Source organism: Littorina saxatilis, linkage group LG1, assembly GCF_037325665.1.
Source record: "Littorina saxatilis isolate snail1 linkage group LG1, US_GU_Lsax_2.0, whole genome shotgun sequence".
NCBI lineage: Eukaryota > Metazoa > Mollusca > Gastropoda > Littorinimorpha > Littorinidae > Littorina > Littorina saxatilis.
In genome coordinates, this window is record NC_090245.1 from 60,977,668 (window position 1) to 60,995,167 (window position 17,500).

A 17,500-nucleotide genomic window follows, 5' to 3' on the forward strand; every position below is an offset into this window, starting at 1 on the left:
GACCGAACATGATACAACTAAAATTAGATGAACTGTCCATGAACTAGAATAGTGACATTCTCTGTGACGTACATCAAAAGTGCCGACGCACTTAATCCGAGCGAACGCCACCAACCCATGACTCAAAACAACGTGGTAAACAAATTGTTTTGACAGGACTAGAAAGTTCGACTGCATTCTCGTCCAAACATGAATATTGTGTTTACAAAATATAATATCGGTACTTTCCCGCAAAGTACAAATAAGTCAACTATATGCAACACACAAAACTAAACCAAAGTTCAGCAACGGTAGCGTTTCCTAACACCATGATTGCCCATCTAAATAACTTGTGAACTAATGATTTGAATTGGACATTTTCTACATATATTGATACACATTAAAGAAACATACACCTCCAGCAAACATATTTAAAGTATTCCGGGTCAAGGTCGCTTCTCAAGGTCACCGGTCAAGGTTACTCGTTTGTTTTCTTATACACTTCAGACAACGCCTTGATTTCCAAACATATTGCATTCAAACGAGGCGGGCGAACAGGTACACATTATCAGAAAGATAAATGGCTCCTGATTCTAGCTCGAAAACGTCATTAAAACGGTTCAAGCAGTCATTATTTTGACGTTCTTGTCTGTCTTTCTTCCCGGCAATTTAACAACCATTATACACTCACGTAAAACAAATTAGTATGTACATTTGACAAGATCCTAAATGTGCAACACACTATTCCACTTTATTTTTTGTTAGTGTTAGTCGAGAATATCACATTAATTGTAAATCTGTACATAACTAAACTCCAACATTGTTGCATGAGAATTAGTGCTACGAGGTATGATCCAAACAAAATGATCAAATGTGATTTTCGCGGAGACTGTTTGGCGTATCTGGCTCAAATTACAGTAGCCATAAGAAATACTCTCATCCTACATCGATGCAAAGTCACAAGTGCCTGAGCGAAGTAGACGCCTTAAGATGGCCTTATTTGGGGTTGGTTTTAAACTCAGATTTGTCACCTTTTTTGATGTCTTGGAAACAATAAAACGTCTTGACACAAAGTCTTGTTTTCATAGAGGGAATAACCAGCAATCACAAGGAGTCAAATCAGGTCTGTAGAGTGTGAGGCAAAGATGGGATTATTTAGACTTTAAGGAATGGAGTTACGGCCCTTATTGTGTGGAGACTGGCATTGTCATGGAAGAGAAGGGAAGTCTGGGTTTCGCAGTTTAGTCGTTGACTGCTGAACTCGTGAGTAAGTTTGGGTAATAAGGTTTCTGAATAGTATGTGACAGTGACAGTTCTGTTAGCAGACAGAATATCGACAGCAACAGGACCTTGGTGATCGCAAAATACAGCGAATAGCACTGTCTCTGCTTTGAAAACCTTGCATACAAATTTGGTGCGTCAGGTCATTGTGGTCCAATCGCGCTTTGTTTTGTGTTTTCTGGCAATAATATAGAAGGAAACCAAAGTCTCATTATCAGTGACTACATTCATCACAAGTTTGGGTCTACTTCGTTCAAAACGGTTGAGCGGATCGCGTGCAACAGGAACCTGTTGCTTCTTCTGTTTTCCTGTCAGCTTATAAGGCATCCATTTTGCGGCCAACTTTTGAAACTAAAGGTCATTGTGTAGAATTATGCGGACTGTTCTATATGAAAGTTTAAGTCAGACACTTTATACTCGTATGTACACGTTTAATCTTAGTTTTGTAAGTTTTGATACAGCAGCTACATTCGTCTTGTTTGAAAGAGTTCCCGGAAGTCTTTTTGGCTATTCAGAGTTGTTCCTTTTTTGCCCAGTTTTGATTTCCGTTTTATTTTGTCAGATTGTAGAATATGAAGCAGCTTTGATTCATGTAACTTTCGTCACCTTTGTAAAAATTTCCTTTGTGTCATTACCTGGCTACACTCTTGCACAGAAGTGGAGTTGTTCATGGTGCTTGACAAAAGACCCCGTTCTGAAGCATAACTCAAAAGTGACCTAGTTTGATTCCTCGTCATTTATGACGTAGCAACCTAATGACGTCATCTCTGAAAGGTTAACCAGTTAAATGTTTGGCCATTCCAATGATATATTACTTAAGATGATCAGTTACCTGAAACAGTTATAAAAGCGTTTTGATCATTTTTGGGGGATCATACCTCCTACAAATCACTCGGTTTAATTGCACTAAAAATTAAAAATAAAGGCCAAATGCTCTCCTTTTGGTGCTCAGCTTTCTCCAGTAACAACTGTGTTTACCTGAGTTAGAAAATAAAAGAATATCACCAAGAAATTTGTCAAAATCTACCAGTAACAAGTACACATGAAACCAAAGTGCCACAGACGATACAAAACAGTGCCACGTCAGTGACGCACTTTGTGCACAACGAAATGGGGACAAACAAACACAAATCACATGGTTGGACTCCTCCATTGAAAAGCTAAGAAAACTAAAAAAAAAAAAAAATCAGCTGATCGGTTCATCGCCTCAAAAAGTTTTTATACCCAAAACGTCACTGACGTGGCACCATTTTGGGGTGGAAAATGTTTTGAATATATCTCAAAAAGTATTATCATTAGATATTTGAAAAACAGATCAAACGATAGTTTAAGGCTTCTCTAGAAACTTCGACTAATTTTCGAAACCAAAAAAATGAAAACTAGCACACGCGATGACATTCTTAAAAGTTTGTCATAAATTGACTTCACACGGCGCGTTACCAAATGGCATCAAAAACAAAATGGCGGCATGCAAGGGGAGTGAATAAGAGGCAAACGATGAATAGTATGAGTAACTATAAACATCTCTCATGGCATATGTACGGTGAAAAAGCCGTCACTTCCATTTTGAATTTCAGGCTTAGGTGAGCATTTGTTTTGGAATGCCCATTGACGGTACAGAGTAGCCTGGTGACAATGAAAACAGGCAATATTTGTTCCTCCATATAGAATGTGCATGCGCATCCGACTATAAGCATAGAGGGCTCAGCTTCTGGAATACTGTCTTGTAAATCATAGGTAAAGTATGAATCATTCAAAACAATCCAACTACAATTTTTTGACAACACAGCCGGATCTGTGAATGAACAGCAGGCGTGTTTGTTCATTGTGGACAAGGTGTTGAAATACATTCATTTTTTTATGTAACTTTGAAACCCAAATGCAAGTCTGTACATAATGACAGTTTAAAATAAATGAATATAATTCGTGTTTTAAAAATAACCCAAGGTGACAGCAATTGCACCTCATTACTGAGAAAGGGTGGTATTTCTAATATTATTCAAGAACCATATATTCCCCTAGTTGTTAAAGCCCCAGTCTCTCTCAAATAGTTTACAGAACGATTGAAATCTTCTCATTAAAAAAGCAGTTCTAACCAAATGGAAGACACTTGCAATAGCATTTAATAGCATTCAGTGACACAGTTCGTTTGAATGGCTATCACAAAACCCGTAACAACAGTCCTGCCGTGTACACGTTCAAGTGTATTAGTCGGATGAAATTACAGACACATGTCTAATCGGTCTGTTGTTAAAACCATTGTCCTGAAGACACAAGCCATGAGTTGAAAGGTTGCTTGTTGTGATACTTGTACTTTCTTCGTGACATGACCAGGAGCAAACGGGGAAAACCAGCAAAGACTCTCTCTCTCTCTCTCTCTCTCTCTCTCTCTCTCTCTCTCTCTCTCTCTCTCTCTCTCTCTCTCTCTCTCTCTCTCTCTCTCTCTCTCTCTCTCTCTCTCTCTCTCTCTCTCTCGTAATTGCGTAATTAATGTTCCATTCTGTAATTGCTTTATTGATGTTCCATTCATGTATTTTCTACTACTTTTCTCATTTATTATTACTGTATGTTTGATGTTTCTATGATTCTAGTCGGGCGCACGCGTGAATATGTGTTTGTATGAATGTAAAGGGCACATTGTAAGATTAAGCCTATGCCTAAAATGTCTACCCTTTATGTGAATAAAATGTTCTAAGTCTAAGTCTAAGTCTCTCTCTCTCTCTCTCTCTCTCTCTCTCTCTCTCTCTCTCTCTCTCTCTTTCTCTCTCTCTCTCTCTCTCTCTCTCTCTCTCTTCTCTCCCTCTCCAACTCTCTCTCTCTCTCTCTCCAACTCTCTCTCTCTCTCTCTCTCTCTCTCTCTCTCTCTCTCTACCTCAACAAAGGAATAATGATGCATACAAATATGACAGGAAATGCACCCGAAACCATGTGTTCAAAGTTCTCTTTGAAGAATTCGCACCACTTCATGAAACTAAACCTAGGATAGACCTATTTAAATTGTCACGTTTCAATATATCACATAAGGTGATTATGAACGGTTAGTTGCTACCAACTAACTAAGCACACCACGATCCACTCTCGCAGTCATACAAATAGATAGAATCAACAAAAATATAAGTTTCAGACGCCTGTTTATATACTAACTCGCCACCTCCCTCGAGACTTCACTCCAAAAGATATTTTCACGTTCAAAACGTGAACAAGTTCTCACTGACAAAAAATGCCAGTTAAAGTTTAGAAAATGATAATAACACGCTGATCCCGTGTATAGCTAGAAAAGATAGCTGATCTGCCTAAAACGCTGGTTAATGCAGGTGTCACCCACCCCACGTTGTCACTACTCGAATGTAATCATAAATACACAAGATGACAAGGCGGTATAAGGGCGCTATGACATGGTGCACTTAGCTTTTTGCCACTGAGTGGGCGACCCGTGAATAGTCTATCTCCACAACTGCTCCGTTGAATGAAGTGCCGGTTGGCGTTGAACGAAGCAGGGAATAGTGGAGATATCAGGTGCCTCACTCAGTCGCTGAAGATCCTCCCCGTAGTCTACCAGAAAACTAGCAGACGTGTAGTTGGTGGGACGACGACAGCGACAGCAACCACCAGAACACCAGAACACCAGGTTACAGCCTCCCCGCAAATACGTAGCGAAAATAGTAGACCGGTTACGTAGGCAGGTTACGTAGAATGTAGAATCGTAGACAACTCACGTAGACCAGGTTACGTAGAATGTAGAATGGCTGCAACAAAAAGCATCGGTGCACTAAACATGCCACGCTACCCTCCACACTCCACCTTTAAACATGTCACCTTTACATATTTCAAAGAGCACGTGGGCCTGCACAAACGAACTTTTAAAACAATAAATCAGCCATTTTCCTTCCTTCTCTCCATATCTGCAAAAACCATATACAAATTAATATTTTAGCGTCACAAAGAGCAAATTATGCACTAACCTGGAAAGAACAACAGAGAGTATTTCATTCCACAAACACAGACTCGTCAACACCGTTAAATAACGATTTATTACCTCAACAGCCTATGTAGGTAGCTCTCCTTTAAGCGAATCCGCTTCCTTGTATGGCTATACGCTCGTCGACGCCTTTCTTGCCACACACCCCTCTTGCTGAATTACTTTCTGCGTGAGGAAAACCCCCCGCTCAGCTCAAGAGTCCCGACGCCTCGCGTCTGACACGACTTCACAGGGAAAGGTGGTATCTTCTTGAAATTCCTTAAAAGCCATACTGTACTAGCAGAAACGGCACGTTAATACAAAGTGTAGAATATAACGTGTTGAAAACCATCAAACTCTTAGGACGAAGACACCGACCCTCCTTTACCGCTGCTAAATGCTGAAGTGCCCAGTTTTAAGTCCTCACAAAACAACCTTGAAAATATCACGTGACTCCACGTGTCCTGTATCCAGTTCAGTTACAGTCGATTTCGCCAAGCAAGCAAAATCACGCACGTGGAACCCCTGTAACAAAATATTCCCCTCGCATGCCAGCCAGGCGTGGAAGAAAACGTATTTCCCGTGCTGCGCTATGCTCGGTCAGCAAAACAGCCCCCAAAAGCACAGGCGCTTTTCATCACAATTGGAGATAGGCACTCGACAGACTGTTCCTTCCTCCGTCCATGTCACTAAGTCGTGACATAAATTAAGTCTTGTTTATTCAGGAAGCAGCCTCTGGAATGCTCTTCCTGCGGCAATCCACCAAAACGGATTCTTTTAGAACCAAATATTCTTTCTATTTAATGATCTTTATGAACAAATAAACTTGATTGGTATGTTCTCTATGGATACGGTTGTTCATTAACGGAATTATGGTTTATTTGTGACAACATCACGAAGATTTGGCTCTGTGATACATTGTTTTGCTGAGCTAATGTATTGTTGCAAAGTATGCTTACTTTGCGTTGATCTCTATTGCTTTACACCCAGTTTTGAAAACTACCTTATGATCTACAATGCTTCTATATAATGCGCTTCATGTACATAAACTTATATGTTCTACCATTAATGATGTTTTTATGTAACCATTTAAAAACACACAAAAACTAAAAAAATCCCCTAGTGTTAGTTGTAGTTAGTTAGTTAGTTAGTTGTTGTTAGTTGGCAGTCTCTTTGTTTTTGGATTTGTAGTAAAATAGTTTAGTCCCTCTTTAGGGACACAAGTAATGGGTTAGTGCATTTGTAAACAGGAATCGCTTGACAAGTGGCCCCCTTCATCCCCCCCTTCCTCGTCCTGATATGGCTCTGCGTAGTCGGCTGGACGTTAAGCAACAAATAAACAAACAAACAAACAAACTCTTTAGGGAGAGGGCCAGATGCAAAAAAGCATATCTATGCTTATTCTTGTCACCCTCGAAAAATAAAGCTTTGCCGTTGTCATTGTCATTGTCTCTCTCTCTCCCTCTCCAACTGTGTGTGTGTGTGTGTGTGTGTGTGTGTGTGTGTGTGTGTGTGTGTGTGTGTGTGTGTGTGTGTGTGTGTGTGTGTGTGTGTGTGTGGCGTGGAGCATTATGTGTGTGTGAGTAGTGCGGATCCTTTTGTTCATTTGCATTTTATTGACATGTCATTTTCAATGTATTATTATTCATTAGATGTTCGTATAGGTAATGTAGTAGTTTGCAATACTGTATGCAATACTGTACGCTTACCCATTAACATTTATAACTTGTATAAAACAAAAAATTCGTGTCGGTTTACGATTGTCCTTTTAACAAAAATGTTTATGTTATTATATTCATCTTTATACGTGTCTTAGTTTTTGCATTGACAGATGGTAAGACTAGGCGTCAGCCTTAAATGTCCATTCTTGAGTAATAAAGTTCGTTCGTTCGTTCGTTCTCTCTCTCTCTCTCTCTCTCTCTCTCTCTCTCTCTCTCTCTCTCTCTCTCTCTCTCTCTCTCTCTCTCTCTCTCTCTCTCTCTCTCTCTCTCTCTCTCTCAAGTTTCAAAATTTCGGCGCGCCCTGAACACGTTTTTAAAAGGCAACTTCTCAAAAAATAGTAGTATTCCTCAGAATATAAAGGCCAACGATTTTAACGATTATTTTTTGTCCGTTGCTGAATCACTGGTAGATTCTCACTCAAAATCTCCAGGTACAGAACCACATTCCTGTTGTAAACGCTTGCAGATGTTCTGTGATGAAAAATTAAGAAATACGGATGTGTTTGTTATTCCGATAATGGCCATCCATGAAGTTGGCCAGTACATAGCACCGTTAGAAAATAAAAACATCTTCCGGACTTGATGAAATAAGTAATAAATTATTAAAATTGTCTACTCCTTATATAGTAGAGTCGCTGACTTATGTTTATAATTTATGTATTCAACAACATTTTTTTCCAAAAGAATTTTAAAAAGCGAAAGTCATACCTTTGCCAAAGAAAAAAGGTTCTCAAGACTTAAATGATTTTAGACCTATATCTTTGTTATCTGTATTATCTAAGCCTCTTGAAAGGCATGTTCAAAAACATCTGGTTACTTATTTGGAGGACAACAACAACCTTTTGCATCAACTTCAGTCTGGTTTTCGCTCTCAACATTCATGTAATACTGCCCTTGCCAGATTAATTGATTCATGGTACTCATCCATTAATAGGTTAGACATTTCTGGGGATGTTTTCTTGGACCTAAAAAAAGCTTTTGACCTCGTGGATCATGAGATCCTTCCAAAGAAATTAAAATGTTATTTGAAAAGTTCTAGCACTGTCGCTTTTTTTTACTCTTATCTTAGAGAGAGGGTTCAATCTGTATACGTACACGATACGTACTCTTCTCAGCGCACTGTGAAATGTGGAGTGCCACAGGGGTCTGTTTTGCGACCTGTATTATTTTGCATGTATAATTTTTCCCCTGTCCCTACAGTCTGAATCTGTTAAGTGTCATACACTCTTCAAAAAAATTTAAGGATCACTTTTTTACAAGCACGCCACACAAAACAGACAGGACCGAATTCTTTCATTTTTTTAAAAATTATATAATTGAACAACCAAGGAGTAATGACAAACAAAGCAAAGATCGAACGCAGCAGCGACAATTTAGCTAGAGTGTGTCAAACGTGACAACCCTCGAAAATGGAATTCACAACAATGTGAATCAGTGTCAATAACGCGTTTGTTTGTTTGTTTGTTTGTTTGTTTGCTTAACGCCCAGTCCACCACGAAGGGTGATATCAGGGCGGTGCTGCTTTGACATTTAACGTGCGCCACACACAAGACAGAAGTCGCAGCACAGGCTTCATGTCTCACCCAGTCACATTATTCTGACACCGGACCAACCAGTCCTAGCACTAACCCCATAATGCCAGACGCCAGGCGGAGCAGCCACTAGATTGCCAATTTTAAAGTCTTAGGGATGACCCGGCCGGGGTCGAACCCACGACCTCCCGCTCACTAGGTGGACGCCTTACCACTAGGCCACCGTGTTGCGGTGGCAGGAGTAGGGTGATGTTGCTGTACCCGACGACAAAGCTCGTCCCACATGTGCTCTATGGGGTTCAGGTCCGGGCTGTTGGCTGGCCACAGCATCCTGTTGACCCTGGCCTGCTGGATGAAGGTGTTTACAGCTGCAGAGCGATGGGGAGGTGCGTTGTCATCCTGAAGAATCGCACGAGGGCCGATCGCTTGGAGGGCTGGAACGACCAGGGGTTGCAGGATCTCATTCTGGTAGCGGACACCGGTCAAGTTGCCCACTACATGGTACAGAGGTGTCCTTAGACGTGTGCTGATCCCTCCCCAGACCATCACAGAGCCTCCGCCAAAACGCTGTCGTTCCAGAACAGCGCCTTCTGCGAAGCGCTCTCCGCGACGCCTCCACACTCGGATGCGACCATCAGCAGGTTCCAAGCAAAAGCGGGACTCATCTGTAAACAACACCTGAGCCCACTGCTGCCGTTGCCACCTCACATGTTGAGTGCACCAGGCTCGGCGAGCTGCTCGGTGATTAGCAGTCAGGGTTGTTTCTCGGACTGGACGCCTTGCACGCAAGCCAAAGTTGTGTAAGCAGTTTCGGATCGTCTGACCACTAACAACAGTGTTGGTGGTAGCTTGTAGGCGTTGCCTAATGTTGTTTGCCGTAGCCATTCTTTGTTGCACGGCCTGCCTCTGAATGAAGCGATCCTCTCTTTGTGTGGTGACTCTGGGCCGACCAGAACGTTGTCGCTCCTGCACTCTTCCAGTTGCGTGGAATCTCTGTTTTAGTCTGATGATGACAGAGAGAGCCACTGCAAGCCTCTGGGCCACTTGCCTGGCAGCAACACCGTCTTGTAGCCATCCTATTGCCCTTCCTCTATCCAAATCGCTCAGTTTTCTTCGTGGGGGCATGTTGCTACTGTGCATAATTGAGTCAGCGTGTCAACCTTTAAACACAACCTGGTGAGCGATGTTCATAGCCAGGACCCTGTTGTAGCACGTGCATCACAACCTTTTGCCCTGGCATGCGTTCCGCAAATTTCATGGGGCTATAAAAAACACCCTTTTTCTTCCAAAATGCAGAAGCTTTTGAGAAGTCCCACAAAGGGAAATAACTCTGCCTGCCAAACACAATTCTAGGTCAAGACTCATTGTTCATTTGTTAATTCAAACACATTAATCTTTTAATTATTATGTCGATGTTTAATTTTGTGGCAATTTTTTATAATTAGATCCGTTTTTTCAACCGATCCATAACTTATTTTGAAGAGTGTATTTTAGCAGATGATACTACCTTACATGCAACAGGGAAAAGCCCTGCACAAATTCAAGACAAATTGCAACAGAGTCTAAACGGTGTTCCTGAGTGGTGTTCTGCAAATCGCATGCTTATTAATCCAGTTAAAACAAAGTCTATGATAATCAGCACTCGCCAAAAACATCAACTTTCAGAAATGACTTTGAGTCTGTCCCTAAATGAGCACTCCATTGAGCAAGTAGCTGAGCACCGTTTACTGGGACTTACTGTTGATAATAATCTCAAATGGCAGACTCACATCAATGGAATCCTCAACAAAATTGCTAAAAACCTGTTTTTTTTGTCAAAGTTACAAAGCATTATTAATCTAGACACAAGAAAACTATTTTACAATGCCCACATAAAACCCCATATTGATTATGCTTCCATTGTTTGGGACGGGTGTAGTGAAGTTCACTTGAAGAAGCTGAACTCGCTCCAGCGTAGAGCTGCTAAACTAGTTCTGCCCAGTCCATCTCTTTCTACAAAGGACAAGATTAAAAGTATTGGGATGTTAAGCTTAAAGAAGCAGCTTTTGTATAATAAATGTTCATTTATGTATAAAGTCGTCTATAAGGACGCCCCAACATATCTTATACAGCTCTTCAAATCATCTCCGTCATGTTATTCAAACACTCGAAATAACCTTGCCTTGCCAAGGCCCCGCATCGATTTGTTTAAAACTAGTTTTTCTTATTCTGGTGCGTTCCTTTGGAATTCACGACCTGTAAATATTAGGTCATGTCTGTCATTATCTTCTTTTAAAAGACAGCTCCGAAAGCACCTCTCTAAAGACTAAGTCGGTGTACAATTTGTGCGAGTGTGTGTGAGGGTGCGTAAAAGAGAAAGTGTATAGTATGCTTCCACAAGCACACTAATGTTTGTTATACTTTTCACTACATGATTGTGTTTTATTTGATTTCTTTTTTTTATTCTTCATACTTGTTCTTCGTTTCATGTGTGTATTATAGTAGGGACTAGCTGTAAGAAAGGACCATATGGACCTAATGCTATCATCCCTCGGTAATAAGGACTGGGTGGCCGAGTGGTAACGCACTTGCGCTCGGAAGCGAGAGGTTGCGAGTTCGACCCTGGATCAGGGCGTTAGCAATTTTCTCCCCCCTTTCCTAACCTAGGTGGTGGGTTCAAGTGCTAGTCTTTCGGATGAGACGAAAAACCGAGGTCCCTTCGTGTACACTACATTGGGGTGTGCACGTTAAAGATCCCACGATTGACAAAAGGGTCTTTCCTGGCAAAATTGTATAGGCATAGATAAAAAATGTCCACCAAAATACCCGTGTGACTTGGAATAATAGGCAGTGAAAAGTAGGATATGCGCCAAAATGGCTGCGATCTGCTGGCCGATGTGAATGCGTGATGTATTGTGTAAAAAAATTCCATCTCACACGGCATAAATAAATCCCTGCGCCTTGAATATGTGCGCGATATAAATTGCATAAAATAAAAAAAATAAAAAATAAAAATAAATCCCTGCGCTTAGAACTGTACCCACGGAATACGCGCAATATAAGCCTCATATTGATTGATTGATTGATAATAAAGTGTTCGAGTTCGAGTTCTCTCTCTCTCTTTCTCTCTCTCTCTCTCTCTCTCTCTCTCTCTCTCTCTCTCTCTCTCTCTCTCTCTCTCTCTCTCTCTCTCTCTCTCTCTCTCTCTCTCTCTCTCTCTCTCGTATTACCCCTCTATTACCTCTCTGACGTTCTTTGTGCTGCAGGTTTTCTGCTCTGCCGGAGTCTGTCGAAAATTCTGTGATGTGCGAGCAGTTCTCAAGAATCAATGGGAGTAATTGAGAATTGAGCACGCGGACTCGACTGTTCCTGATCGTCAGCAATTGAAACAATTTTATCGGGGCAACCCGAAGACACTCAGGTCGTCTGTCTCTATAATTTGCAAAATTACGAGGGTTTCATGTGCGGGACATTTCAGGAAATGGCTCGTTATTTGACATCATATATTTTCTACCAACATTTCCCCTTTTGCTCTTTATGTGTCCGCGTGCCTGACACAAGTATAATTTGGTTTTGAGTGGAATCGCATTTCTATGGTGAGCTTCCTTGTTTCATTGTTGCAACAGAACTGAACGAGGGTTGCGTTTTTTCAGAGTTGACAGTCACAGACAGTGAATTAAGCGTCATTTGTTATTTCATTATGTCTGTCTTTCTTTTAGCCTTTCTTTGTTTGTTTGTCTTTGTTTCTCTCTTTCTTTGTTTCTTGGGCAATTCCAAAAAAAATGCTCACCTAAGCCTGAAATTCAAAATGGAATTGACGGCTTTTTCACCGTACATATGCCATGAGAGATGTTTATAGTTACTCATACTATTCATCGTTTGCCTCTTATTCCCTCCCCTTGCATGCCGCCATTTTGTTTTTGATGCCATTTGGGAACGCGCCGTGTGAAGTCAATTTATGACAACTTTTAAGAATGTCATCGCGTGTGCTAGTTTTCATTGTTTTGGTTTCGAAAATTAGTCAAAGTTTGTAGAGAAGCCTTAAACTATCGTTTGATCTGTTTTTCAAATATCTAACGATAATAGTTTTTGAGATATATTCGAAACATTTTCCACCCCAAAATGGTGCCACGTCAGTGACGTTTTGGGTATAAAAACTTTTTGCGGCGATGAACCGATCGGTTGATTTATTTATTTTTTTGAGTTTTCTTAGCTTTTCAATGGAGGAGTCCAACCATGTGATTTGTGTTTGTTTGTCCCCATTTCGTTGTGCACAAAGTGCGTCACTGACGTGGCACTGTTTTGTATCGTCTGTGGCACTTTGGTTTCATGTGTACTTGTTACTGGTAGATTTTGACAAATTTCTTTGTGATATTCTTTTATTTTCTAACTCAGGTAAACACAGTTGTTACTGGAGAAAGCTGAGCACAAAAAGGAGATCATTTGGCCTTTATTTTTAATATTTAGTGCAATTAAACCGAGTGATTTGTAGGAGATATGCTCCCAAAAACAATGATCAAAACGCTTTTATAAATGTTTCAGGTAACTGATCATCTTAAGTAATATATCATTGGAAAGGTAACACATTTTAACTGGTTAACCTTTCAGAGATGACGTGATTAGGTTGCTACGTCATAAATGACGAGGAATCAAACTAGGTCACTTTTGAACTATGCTTCAAAACGGGGTCTTTGTCAAGCACTATGAACAACTCCACTTCTGTGCAAGAGTGTAGCTAGGTAATGACGCAAAGGAAATTTCTACAAAGGTGAAGAAAGTTACATGAATCAATGCTGCTTCATATTCTACAATCTGACAAAATAAAACGGAAATCAAAACTGGGGAAAAAAGGAACAACTCTGAATAGCCAAAAAGACGTCCGAGGACTCTTCAAACAAGACGAATGTAGCTGCTGTATCAAAACTTACAAAACTAAGATTAAACGTGTACATACGAGTATAAAGTGCCTGACTTAAACTTTCATATAGAACAGTCCGCAGAATTCTACACAATGACCTTTAGTTTCAAAAGTTGGCCGCAAAATGGATGTCTTATAAGCTGACAGGGAAACGGAAGAAGCAACAGGTTCCTGTTGCACGCGATCCGCTCAACCGTTTTGAACGAAGTAGACCCAAACTTGGGATGAATGTAGTCACTGATAATGAGACTTTGGTTTTCTTCTATATTATTGCCAGAAAACACAAAACAAAGCGCGATTGGACCACAATGACGTGACGCACCAAATTTGTATGCACGGTTTTCAAAGTAGAAACAGTGCTATTCGCTGTATTTTGCGATCACCAAGGTCCTGTTGCTATCGATATTCTGTCTGCTAACAGAACTGTCACTGTCACATACTATGCAGAAACCTTATTACCCAAACTTACTTACGAGTTCAGCAGTCAACGACTAAACTGCGAAACCCAGACTTCCCTTCTCTTTCATGACAATGCTCCACACAATAAGGGCCGTAACTCCATTCCTTAAAGTCTAAATAACCCCATCTTTGCCTCACACACTCTACAGGCCCGATTTTACTCCTTGTGTATTCTGGTGAAAACAAGACTTTGTGTCAAGACATTTTATTGTTTCCAAGACATCAAAAAAGGTGACAAATCTGAGTTTAAAACCAACCCCAAATAAGGCCATCTTAAGGCGTCTACTTCGCTCAGGCACTTGTGACTTTGCATCGATGTAGGAGGAGAGTATTTCTAATGGCTAATTTGAGCTAGATACGTCAAACAGTCTCCGCGAAAATCACATTTGATCATTTTGTTTGGATCATACCTCGTAGCGCTAATTCTCATGCAACGATGTTGGAGTTTAGTTATGTACAGATTTACAATTAACGTGATATTCTCGACTAACACCAACACAAATAAAGTGGAATAGTGTGTTGCACATTTAGGATCTTGTCAAATGTACATACTCATTTGTTTTACGTTAGTGTATAATGGTTGTTAAATTGCCGGGAAGAAAGACAGCCAAGAACGTCAAAATAATGACTGCTTAATACAAAACCGTTTAAATGACGTTTTCGAGCTAGAATCAGGAGCCATTTATCTTTCTGATGATATGTACCTGTTCGCCCGCCACGTTTGAATGCAATATTTTTGGAAATCAAGGCGTTGTCTGAAGCGTATAAGAATAAAACCGAGTGACCTTGACCGGTGACCTTGAGAAGTGACCTTGACCCGGAATAATTTAAATATGTTTGCTTGAGGTGTATGTTTCATTAATGTGTATCAATATGTGTAGAAAATGTCCAATTCAAATCATTAGTTCACAAGTTATTTAGATGGGCAATCATGGTGTCGGTAGACCAACGGGCGGACCAACGGACAGACGGACGGAGAGACAAAGAGCCGTATAGTGGTTCAACAATGGCTGAGAAGATCAATTATCAGTTAAAAATCGTCCGTGTAAAACTACCTATATTTTAACACACACAAAATATTACTATTGAACATTGAATTCACATGTGCCACGTCAGTGACGCTCAAGTGCCACGTCAGTGACGCTACATATTAACTGCTTGTGGGAAGGATACATTTGATATTTGCAATTTTTTTTCATAGTTCAGTAAGTATGATATGTCTTGACTATGATCTACCAAAATTCACATGATTTAGTTGCCTAAACTCATAGAATTTTAGAATTTCGCTTAGTGAGTGAAATGCAGGTGAGCATTTTTGCCACGTCAGTGACGTTTTTTCAAAATCAAGTTAAGTACCCTTAGCTATTTTTACCTTAACATTTTTCACCTTGGGTAGGAAGGTTGTCATGTTTGGGGAAATCTCTGCACAAATTTGAGTTAATAAAAGCATCATGAATATTGCTTTTATGGCAAATAATGTCTGATTTTTTGTGCGAATGCCACGTCAGTGACGCTGGAATGTCATTTCTTTCTTTCTTCCTCTACATCCGGTTCCTTTTCAACTGCTTGGTCTTTGGATGCTTGCTCGTATGTGCAACGCCGCATGTTTGCCTGTCAGTCTCTGTGTGAATGTATTGTTGTGTCAATGTTTTTATTTAACAATAAGGATGTATCAGGAACAAAAAAACACGATAGATTCCATTGTACATCAACTGGAGGAGACCAAGCTGTTTCTAAAACTCCGACTCCAGCTGAGATAGTATTGGTAGACTGCGCATTTGTTCTTGCTACGTCTCCACACATGTGTCTCATCCATTATTCTACATGTGGGTCTCATAAATTAATGAAGTGACTCTTTTCTCATTCCTTTTTGTGTCTTATCAGAGACTGCAGAGGTGTTTCGAATGGTGGCACCCGGATGAATCTGGGCTCACACCTCGGGTGAGTTTAAAACCTTGAATGTAGACAACCCTGTGATGTTGGTATCATTGTCGAGGTACACAAACGTACACTTCCTCAAGTAAGCTCAGCATGCCAGTTTGTCAGCACTTCGGCGTCTCGCATTCTGGTATTTGGGATGACACAGACCACGTCAGAACGAAAGAGAATGAATGAATAAGTAAATAGATAAACAATCCCAACCAAGACAGACAATTAAATGTGTTTTAATTCCAATGAATGCTAAACATGAAGAAGGAGGAAGAAGGTGGGGTGAAGGAAATGGAGTCGACAAGAGGGGTAGAACGTGCTTCTGTCGTGATTCGTACGTCAGATGCAGAAGACACACACACAAAAAAGTTGTAAGACAACATGATACCAGTTTTGTTCTTATAATATTTGAGGTAAGTTGAGTTTGGCTTTTATCTAGTAAATTAAGACTCGATTGCCAAATCAGCTCCATCGTACCAGTGCGCGTTCTGCCTCTGCCGGTTAGAGAAGGTTCTTTATGCCATCCTCCAACCTCGTTCCTACAATTTCAATGACATGTTCTGGACATGGTTTCATAAAATTGATTTGACGTCTCGATAATGTTGCTGCTGGAGCTGCCTTCACGTGCCTCTTTTTGTACTTTAATATGAAGACATCGAACTTTTGCAGTTTGAGAGGAGCTCAGCATCATTTTGTTTTGCATATAAACTGTGCAAACAAAATAATGCACCCATTTTTGTACCCCAACTAAAACATTCATTCCCGTGTCATTTCATTCAAACGTTATATGCCATTAAAGGCCCTCCAATTGGCTATCTACCACACTTTTCGGATCAAACATTTTTGTTATAGCTATCACGTGACCACCGCCGAAGTAAGGGTACCCCCAAAATCGACCTGACAAAAATGTCAGGTACCAATTGAAAATTTTAGAATAGGCACAACTTGGCAACGTTTACATAGAAGAAGAAAGCAAAATCAGTTATCTATCCAGAACAGGTTGTTTTGTTTTGCTATTTTGTGTATCTCTTGTGTTATTATATGTAATTTCTACTGGTTTTTATGGAGTGGAGAGCGCATTTACAGTAAAAAAAAACAAGTCGCGTAAGGCGAAAATACAACATTTAGTCAAGTAGCTGTCGAACTCACAGAATGAAACTGAACGCAATGCCATTTTTCAGCAAGACCGTATACTCGTAGCATCGTCAGTCCACCGCTCATGGCAAAGGCAGTGAAATTGACAAGAAGAGCGGGGTAGTAGTTGCGCTAAGAAGGATAGCACGCTTTTCTGTACCTCTCTTTGTTTTAACTTTCTGAGCGTGTTTTTAATCCAAACATATCATATCTATATGTTTTTGGAATGAGGAACCGACAAGGAATAAGATGAAAGTGTTTTTAAATTGATTTCGACAATTTAATTTTGATAATAATTTTTATATATTTAATTTTCAGAGCTTGTTTTTAATCCAAATATAACATATTTATATGTTTTTGGAATCAGAAAATGATGGAGAATAAGATGAACGTAAATTTGGATCGTTTTATAAATTTTTATTTTTTTTTACAATTTTCAGATTTTTAATGACAAAAGTCATTAATTAATTTTTAAGCCACCAAGCTGAAATGCAATACCGAAGTCCGGGCTTCGTCGAAGATTGCTTGACCAAAATTTCAATCAATTTGGTTGAAAAATGAGAGCGTGACAGTGCCGCCTCAACTTTCACGAAAAGCCGGATATGACGTC

General features: G+C 40.2%; 1 protein-coding gene across 1 annotated transcript in view; it reads left to right on the forward strand.

Moving 5' to 3' along the window:
• The window catches only part of LOC138975780 (lachesin-like), a 271,419-nt gene that overhangs the window by 72,073 nt on the left and 181,846 nt on the right, over positions 1-17,500 (forward strand). The gene's annotated exons all lie outside the window — the stretch shown is intronic.